The sequence below is a fragment of the Natrix helvetica genome (genome assembly GCF_964273705.1).
Source record: "Natrix helvetica genome assembly, chromosome: 3".
NCBI classification, from domain to species: domain Eukaryota; kingdom Metazoa; phylum Chordata; class Lepidosauria; order Squamata; family Natricidae; genus Natrix; species Natrix helvetica.
In genome coordinates this window covers 2643068-2652156 of record NC_138549.1, presented here as the reverse complement: position 1 = coordinate 2652156, position 9089 = coordinate 2643068, and positions in this window count along the sequence as shown.

The following is a 9089-nucleotide window of genomic DNA, read 5'->3' as shown; positions in this document are numbered from 1 at the left end:
ATTTGGCAAAACCGTACATTTCCTCTCTTTCTCTCCTGGCCTCGAGACTGTGGTAAATCATGTGGAGACAAACTAGCCAAGCGTGTTTTCTTAAGCTATTGACTAATCCCTGAGTTTGTGTTCAAGACAACTGTGGTGAGGCTGTTCGTGAACTTCGCAACCCCTTGTCACATCCTATCTCTCCTGGCACGGAGTGGCCTGCCAAATCATTCAGTTACCAAGGAGCTTTGGCTGAAGAGCAAACCTCAAAATGGACCTCCTTTTTCCAGGCTGATAGGCCAGTTTTCTTGGGGAGTGTGTGTGTGTATGTGTGTGTGTGTGAGGGAGAGAGAGGGGGGGAGAGAAAGAGAGAGAGAAAGTGAGAGGAGAGAAGAGAAAGAAGAGAGAAAGAGACAGAAGAGAAAGAGAAAACAAAGAGAGAAAGACAAAGAAAGAAGTGAGAGAGGAGAGAAAGAGGAGAGAGAAAAAGAGGAGGGAGAGGAGAGAGAAAGAGAAGAGAAAGAGAAGAAAGAAAGAGAGGAGAGAGAGAAAGAGAGGGGGGGAGAGAAAGAGAGAGAGAGAGAAAGAGAGGAGAGAAGAGAGAGGGGAGAGAGAGAGAAGAGAAACAAAGGTAAAAAAAGATTTGGATGGATTTTTGCTCCTGAAATTGGAAATGAGAAGGTCTCGTATCTCTACAGTGGAAAAAAGGATCCATTCTGAGGTTTGCTGTTCAGTTGCTCTTCAGTTATTGATTGGGGTGTTGGTGGCTGTTATGGCAGAAGAAGGAAGAAGTGCAGGAAACTATGGTAACCTGGGTCAAGAACTTTGGGTATAGCATCGAACTGGACAAATGGCAAGATCTATGAGAGACAAATAGAAAACTGAGACTAGCCACTTCGTATAAAGAAAACATGTACAAAATGTTTTATAGGTAGCATCTTTTCCCATGAGGTTAGCAAAAATGAATAAGGATCAATCTCCGCAGTGTTGGAAATGTAACTTGACTTTAGGGTCTTTTCATCATATGTGGTGGTTATGTACAAAAGCCAAGGATTTTTGGCGTCAGATAAGGACATGGTTGGAAGAGATGTTAGAGCAAAAGATAGATTTAATGCCAGAACTATTCCTAGTAGGAATAATAAAATAAAAATATAGTAAAGGGGTGACATACATAATGCTGCACATGATAACCACAGCAAGGTTGGTATAGGCACAAAATTGGGGAAAAAACAGAGATGCCCCCACCGAAGAAGAGACAATAAAGGAAATTTTCATCTGTGCAGAAATGGACAGACTGACACTAGAAATCTCTACATGGGGCTTCCCTTGAGATGCACTCGGAGACTACAGTTGGTCCAGAACGCGGCCGCGCGGGTGATTATGGGGAGGACTAGATACTCCCCTGTAACACCTCTCCTGCGCGAGCTGCACTGGCTTCCTGTGGTCTACCGAGTGCGTTTCAAGGTTTTGATTATGATCTTTAAAGCGCTTCATGGCACAGGGCCTAGTTACATGCAGGATCGCATCCTGCCCCACACATCCCTACGACCAATTCGCTCACACAGAGAGGGACTTCTCCGGGTGCCGTCCGCCAAACAGTGTCGGGGGGGCGACACCCAGGAGCAGAGCCTTCTCTGTGATGGGCCCAGCCCTGTGGAATGACCTCCCCCGTGACATCAGGATTACTTCCGATCTCCGCTCCTTCCGTGTACAGCTGAAGACCCACCTCTTTCAATTATCTGGCCTGGCTCAACCGTAATTTTTCATATTCCTCCTGACTGTCTTTTTTAAATTTTAAATTTTAATTGTACATTGGGTTTTTTACAATTGGGGTATTTTAATGGTGATTTTTAACTGTCTAAATGTTGTAATTTGTTACCTCCTCCGTGCATGTGTGTCTTTGTATATATGTATGTTTGTGTGTTTGTACACATGTTTTATGTTTTATATGCCCCATTGTACGCCGCCCCGAGTCCTGCCTGGAAAGGGAGCGGCTAATAAATTCAAATTATTATTAATTATTATTATTAAAAATGGAGACAAGACAGAATATTATGAAATTTGGAACAAAATGTATCCATGGTTGAAAATGAGGAAAAGGAGGCAGAAGAGAATATTTTGAGGATTGTAAAATTGGAACTGGATAATACAGAGATAAATATATAAAGGAGGATAAGGGATGTGTTAATAAGATTAATGTAGCTACATACGATAAGTAGAAACTCTATTTGTTGTTATGGTAAAATATGTATGGAAATGACAAAACCAGGAAGAGATGCTCTACGTGCAATGTTTTTAATGTTTATTCAATAAAACATTTTTAAAAAGTCATTGGCTGTTGTGTCCTTGTGCTGCCAAGTCCTCAGCTCCGAAGTACCTGATCTGCTGGTGGTAAATCAGCACTCCTCTTGACTGGCAAGGGCCTCATTTCTCAAGCTTCAATTGTTTCACTGGCTGTTTTTGTACCTGCTCGTCCAACAATCTTAGTAGCTGCAAAATTGAATATATGTTCTTGTTCATTGCAAAGTGAGGCTATCAATGAGTTCAAGTCTCCCTCATCTGACCACTCGCTTACGTTCTTTCGATCTGGTGATTGGCTTCCTCCACATCTGTCCTACATAATCCCAGGGGGCAATCCATGCAGGCGATCCGGTAGATTACATTGGCAGTATCTCCCACCTCCAAGCGATCTTTGCAATGCGTCATTTATCCTCGTACGATAGTCTCTGGGCAATATGTGACGCCTGCTTGCAGATCTTGGAAGCAGCTTTCTACCGCTCTCGAAATGTTTCTGATGTTTGCGGTAAGGAAAGAGAGTTCCTGGGCTGCCTCTGAAGTATGTCCAGTTGAGTCCCATGTCATATCTTTAAGGACTTGAAGGAGGCATTGCTAAACATTGTCCTGATGACCGGATGACCTCCTTTGACCATGATTCAGTCATGTCCAATTTGTGCCTGAGCACATTTTTTTTTTTCATTTTGCCTTCCTGCAGACAGTCTTTGGTAATTGGTAATGATACCAATTAAAAATCTACCTTGGCATTAATCATCAGATAAAGGGATGAAAAATCACATCCGGTCAAGCTCTGTCCAGACTTTGATTGGCACCGATGGCTTTCCTCCATTCCTGTTGCGTTGGTCACAGGTAGTTTCCTAACGTTTGACCGACCAACTTTATATCTCAATGTTTTCTGTAACCCAAACACATCTTTATGAGTCAGTCCCACATCTTCGTATTGTTTGGCTGACCTGGTTTCTTTTTAATTTTCATTCCTGTAGGGTTGATCATAATAGCAGTGGGTGGCGAAACACGACACCATAAGCCTCTTCACCCCAAAGAGCAGATAAAGCAAGAATGATGGTATCTAAGGGAGGATGAATATTTCAGGACAAGAAGCCATGGAGGGAAACCAATCGACAAGAGAAGCCATCTGGTTGCACACATTCTGTAGAGATTGTCCGCCCTCCAGGTCATGGTTTAGTGGTGAAATTCATTTTTTTTATTACCGGTTCTGGGCGTGACTTGGTGGGCGTGGTGTGGCTTGGTGGGTGTGGCAAAATATCCATTCCCATTCCCACTAAGGGGTCAGCCAGAGGTGGAATTTGCCGGTTCTCCAAACTAACCAAAATTTCCACTACCGGTTTTCCAGAGCCTGTCATAACCTGCTGGATTTCACCCCTGTCATGGTTGTCCCAAAGGTGCTTTTTCAGGAGGCAACTGAACTTTCTAGTTTTTCCTTTTGAAGACGTTTCACTTCTCATTCCTTCCATTCCCCACCAACCCGTCAGAGGCTGAAGAAGCTTCTTGGATGAGGAACGAAACGTCTTCAAGAGAAAAACAACAACAAGAAGTTCCAGTTGCCTCCTGAAAAAGCACTTTTGGGATTAGTTGCACACACTTTTGGGTTGTTTGGAGAATTTATTTATATTTTTCCAAACTGCCCATCTCTCTCAGGACATATAGCCGGGATGGCGAACCTATGGCACACGAGCCGCAGGTGGCGCATGGAGCGCTCTCTGCGGGCATGAGAGCCATTGCCCAACTCAGCTCCACTGTGCATTCGCGCAGGCCTCCCACCAGCCAGCTGATTTTTGGGTCTCTGCCCCGCATGTGGGAGATGCCTGGCTCAACCATAGTTCGTTCACACTGCTCCTGACGGGTTTTTTAATTTTTGTGACTTTTAGACTTTTATTAGGGGATTTTAAACTATGTTTTAACTGTCTTTTCTTATCTTCATACCTCCTCCATGTACGCATGTTCGTTTATTCTGTGTGTGTATTGTCCATATTGTTTTTTATGTGTTTTATTGTACGCCGCCCCGAGTCCTTCGGGAGAGGGTGCGGCTAAGAAATAAATTTATTATTATTATTATTATTATTATTATTATTATTATTATTATTATTATTATTATTATTATTATTATTATTATTATTATTATTATTATTATGTGGGGGGGGGCAGGGAAGCATGGGGGGTGCCCCCGTGCCCCCTTTTTGGTCCCAGGAGGCTTCAAGGAGGCCTGCTAGGCCCAAAACAGGGTTTGTGTGTGTGGGGGTTGTGTGTGTATGCCCTGGGGGGCACGGGGTGTGTGTGTCACACATGCATTGCATTATGGATGTGGCACATGAGGACATAAAGGTTATCCATCACTGATATAAATGATATTCAATCAATCAATCAGAGTAGAGCTGGAAGGGATCTTGGAGGTCTTCTAGTCCAACCCCCTGCTCAAGCAGGAGATCCCAAACCATTTTAGATAGGTGGCTGTCCAATCTCTTCTTAAAAACTTCCAGTGATGCAGCATCCACAACTTCTGGTGGCAAGTAGTTCCACTAGTTAATTGCCCTCCCTGTTAGGAAGCGTCTCCTGAATTCTGGGTTGCTTCTCTCCTTGATTAGTTTCCATCCAATGTTTCTTGTCCTGCCCCCTGGTCAGTGCTGAAATTCAAGGTTTTTTTTACTACTGGTTATGTGGGCGTGGCGTGGTGGGCGCAGCAGAGGAAGGATACTGCAAAATCTCCATTCCGACCCCCCTCTGGGGCCAGCCCAAGGTGGTATTTCCCAGTTCTCCAAACTACTCAAAATTTCCGCTACCGGTTCTCCAGAACCGGTCAGAAACGGCTAGATTTCACTTCTGCCCCTGGTGGTTTGGAGATTCGATCAGCCAGATACATTGGAAAATTATATTCCTTACTCATTTGGCTGATTTTGCTGAGAGCATTTCCATTCATCTAACGGAGAACGGACAAAGAGTTTCCTTAGCTTTGCTTTTGCAAAACATGTAAGAAGACAAAAAACGGTAGCCGAGTGTAGAACACACTGTGAGTTTACACAACTGGAGAACAACCTGAAGTTTGCTTTTCTCATGGGGGGGGGGGTTGTACTGAATGCCCTGTGGGGAAGAGAGGATCTTTCCTACACATCATAGCCAGCCGTTTCCCTTTGTAAAAAGGATTGCACTTTATATTTTTGTGAGTTTTCCTTTGTGGTTACTGGTTTGTAACCCAACTTGGAAAAGTCTTTCCTTAACTACCAAAGAGAATGAAAATCTGGCTGTTTTCAAGAAACTCCTGTTTTGTTTTGTTTCGTGTTGTTTTTCTCTAGTGGCTTTTTATTTTGCAAAAAAAAAAAAAAAGTGACTGCAGTATGGAATGGAGACTCCAGTAAAAGTGCAGAGAAGAGCCACAAAGAGGATTAGGGCACTGGAGACTAAAACATATGAAGAACGGTTGCAGGAACTTGGGTAAGCCTAGTTTAATGAAAAGAAGGACTAGGGGAGACATGATAACAATCTTCCAATATCTCAGGGGTTGCCACAAAGAAGAGGAAGTCAAACTATTCTCCAAAGCATCTGAGGGTAGAACAAGCAGCAATGGGTGGAAACTAATCAAGGAGAGAAGCAACTTAGAACTAAGGATATAATTTCCTGACAGTGAAAACAATGAATCAGTGGAACAGAAGTTGCCTCCAGAAGTTGTGAATGCACCAACACTGGAAGTCTTTAAGAAGATGTTGGATAGCCATTTGTCTGGAACGGTATAGGGTTTCCTGCCTAGGCAGAGGGTTGGACTAGAAGACCTCTAAGGATCCCTTCCAACTCCTGTTCTATTCTGTTCTTCAAAGCACCTGAAGGCAAGAGAAGAAACAATGAGTGGAAACTAATCAAGGAAAAAAACAAATAGGAACTAAAGAGAAATGTCCTGACAGCTAGAACAATTAATCAGTTGAAAGACTGGAGAACAAGCTCCTGATAAGCAGAGAGTATGAAGAGAAGGACTAGGGGAGACATGATAGCAGTCTTCCAATATCTCAGGGGCTGCCCCAAAGAAGAGGGAGTCAAGCTATTCTCCAAGGCACCTGAGGGCAGGACAAGAAGCAATGGGTGGAAACTAATCAAGGAGAGAAGCAACTTAGAACTGAGGAGAAATTTCCTGATAGTTAGAACAATTAATCAGTGGAACAACTTGCCTCCAGAAGTTGTGAATGCCCCAACACTGGAAGTTTTAAAGAAAATGTTGGATAGCCATTTGTCTGAAGTGGTGTAAGGTTTCCTGCCTAAGCAGGGGGTTGGACTAGAAGACCTCTAAGGATCCCTTCCAACTCTTGTTATTTTGTGCTGTTATTTTGTTATTGTGCCATCCATAGGACAGGAAGAGGAAGAAATAAACGGTGCTTATTTAAAACATCAATTTTTGCAAATCTGTGATGGGCCCCTTCGCAGCTCACTCCTTTCCCTGTCTATATATCTGCCAACTGTATGTCACTCAGGATTAGCAAACTAGAGGTTTAAACCCTGTATATCAATAAGTAGTTTAATCATTGCAGCTACAAAGGGGAATGACCAAAAAATGTGGAATAGCATAACTTTAAAATCATTGAACCAACTATTTCCCACATAAGGCTAACACCGGTCATTAATCTCCGCCAAGGAAACCCTTAAACCTGAAAAATTAGCTTGGTTTTAAGACCATAACAAACCTCATCATTTATTTTTTTTAAGAATTGACACCACGAACTTTGCCCTGTTGGAAACGCCAAGCCTCTATTTCAACGTTCTATTTGCTCTCTGTGTTTCTTCTAGTACGTTTCAAAATTGCCAGTAAAAGTAAAAGGTTGGTTTTTGCCTCTAAGAAATAAAAATAAAATAAAACTTTTATTCCAAGCCATGAGAGTTTCCAATATCTATTGAAAAAAAGCAAAAAAAAAAAGCAAATGCTTTTAGGCTGAAGGTAGCGCCGTTCAATTATTTTTGACAGAATAAATACCTTTGCAACACTGTGAAATTTCTGTTTTTCAGACTATCTGGTTTTTTTTTTTTTTGCTCTGAAAGTCACTTAGATCTATTTCGCTTTGAAACATGAAATAGTTTTATGTTTATGTAAGCTTCAGGTTTTACAGTGTCTCTTATTTCTTCCCAACTCTCTTGAGGGTGATTTTCACCTATGTTCAGCGTACTGAAATGTTGTCCTAGAGAAAGGATTTGCAAAAATCAATTTGTTGCATCTTGCACATTTCTGCTGCGATTCTGAGTTTCTCTTTGTCTGTGATTTTTTTTATTTATTTGAAAAATGTAATTTATTTACTAACCCTTCTATCCTGCCCAACTCCAGGGACTCCTTGGATGTAACATCCAATTTTTTAAAAAAAAATCAAATCACAGATCTCATTATCATCCTCAGTGGCAAAAATTGATGTGGAGATCTACTAATGCTCTTAATTTCCAAATGTTGTTTTTGTTGAAAGTCATTGTTGCAATATATTTCTATGCAACAACTACAGTTGTATTTAAGTCAGCAGATGGCAGTATTTACAAGTTTGGATCTATGGTATATACTTTGTGCTCTTTTGGTCTAAGTAGAGTTTCCTGTTTCCTGTTACAGTAAAACAGTTGAGCAGTAAAGCACATGGTGACTGTGCCCTTTGTTTGCTCTGTGTGGAATCACCTTGAGGTGGTGAAATGAACTGCCTTGATTAAATAAAAGATTCTGCCTAGCATTGGGTCAAGGGGAAACTACCTTTGGCTAGAAACTGAAAGAAATGCTACATTAATTTTGGGATTGGAGGAGTAGAAATGTTTATGGTTATAGAAATGTTGGGCATTACTGAATTTTAGATCAAAAGGCATTTTGTATTTGTAACTGTATGGGGTAAAGTTGGATGTTCTTTCCTTCCTTCCTTCTTTCCTTCCATCTATCCATCCATCCTCCTTCTCTCGTTCTTTATTCTTTATCCCCTCCCTTTTTCATGCATCTCCTTCCTTCTCCTCCACTCCTGTTGTTTCCTACCTTCTTTTCTCTCATGTAACTTTCTTCTTTTCTCTTGTTACCTACTTCCTTCCTTTCATGCATCTAGTTCCTTCTTCTCTTTTCTCTCCTCTCTTCCTTCTCCTCTTCTCCTGTTTTCTTTTTCTTTTCTTTCTGACTTTCTTTTGTAAATTTCTGTGTGTGTGTGTGTGTGTGTGTGTGTTTGTGTGTGGTGGCACTTCCTTCTTCCTTTCTTTTCTTCATTTCTGACTTTTCTTTCTGACTTTCTTCTGTAACTTTCTCCCTCTCAATGGTGGCCTTCCTTCCTTCCTTTTCTTTCTCTTTCTGAGCTGTCTTTCTTTCTTTCTTTCTTTCTTTCTTTCATTTTTTCTTTCTTTCTTTCTGACTTTCTTCTGTAACTTTCTCTCAATGGTGACCTTTCTTTCTTTCCCTTTCTTTTCCTTCTGACTTTCTTCTGTAACTTTCTCTCAATGATGATATTTATTTATTTATTTATTTTTCTTTCTTTCATTCATTCTTTCTGAATTTCTTCTGTAACTTTCTCTCAATGGTGACCTTTCTTCTTTCTTTCTTTCTTTCTTTCTTTCTTTCTTTCTTTCTTCTTTTCTTTCTTCTTTCTTTCTTTCTTTCTTTCTTCTTTCTTTCTTTCTTTCTTTCTTTCTTTCGACTTTCTTCTGCAACTTTTTCTCAATGGTGACCTCCCTCCCTCCCTCTTCTGTATCTTTTCCCCTTCTTCCTAATTTTTTTTTTCTGAAGTTCGCGGTGATCCCTTCTAGACATTTCATGAAGGCCATGGGGGCAGCGGGGTTTTTCCTCCCTGGGATGCCAACTGCGCCCGGAGGCGCCT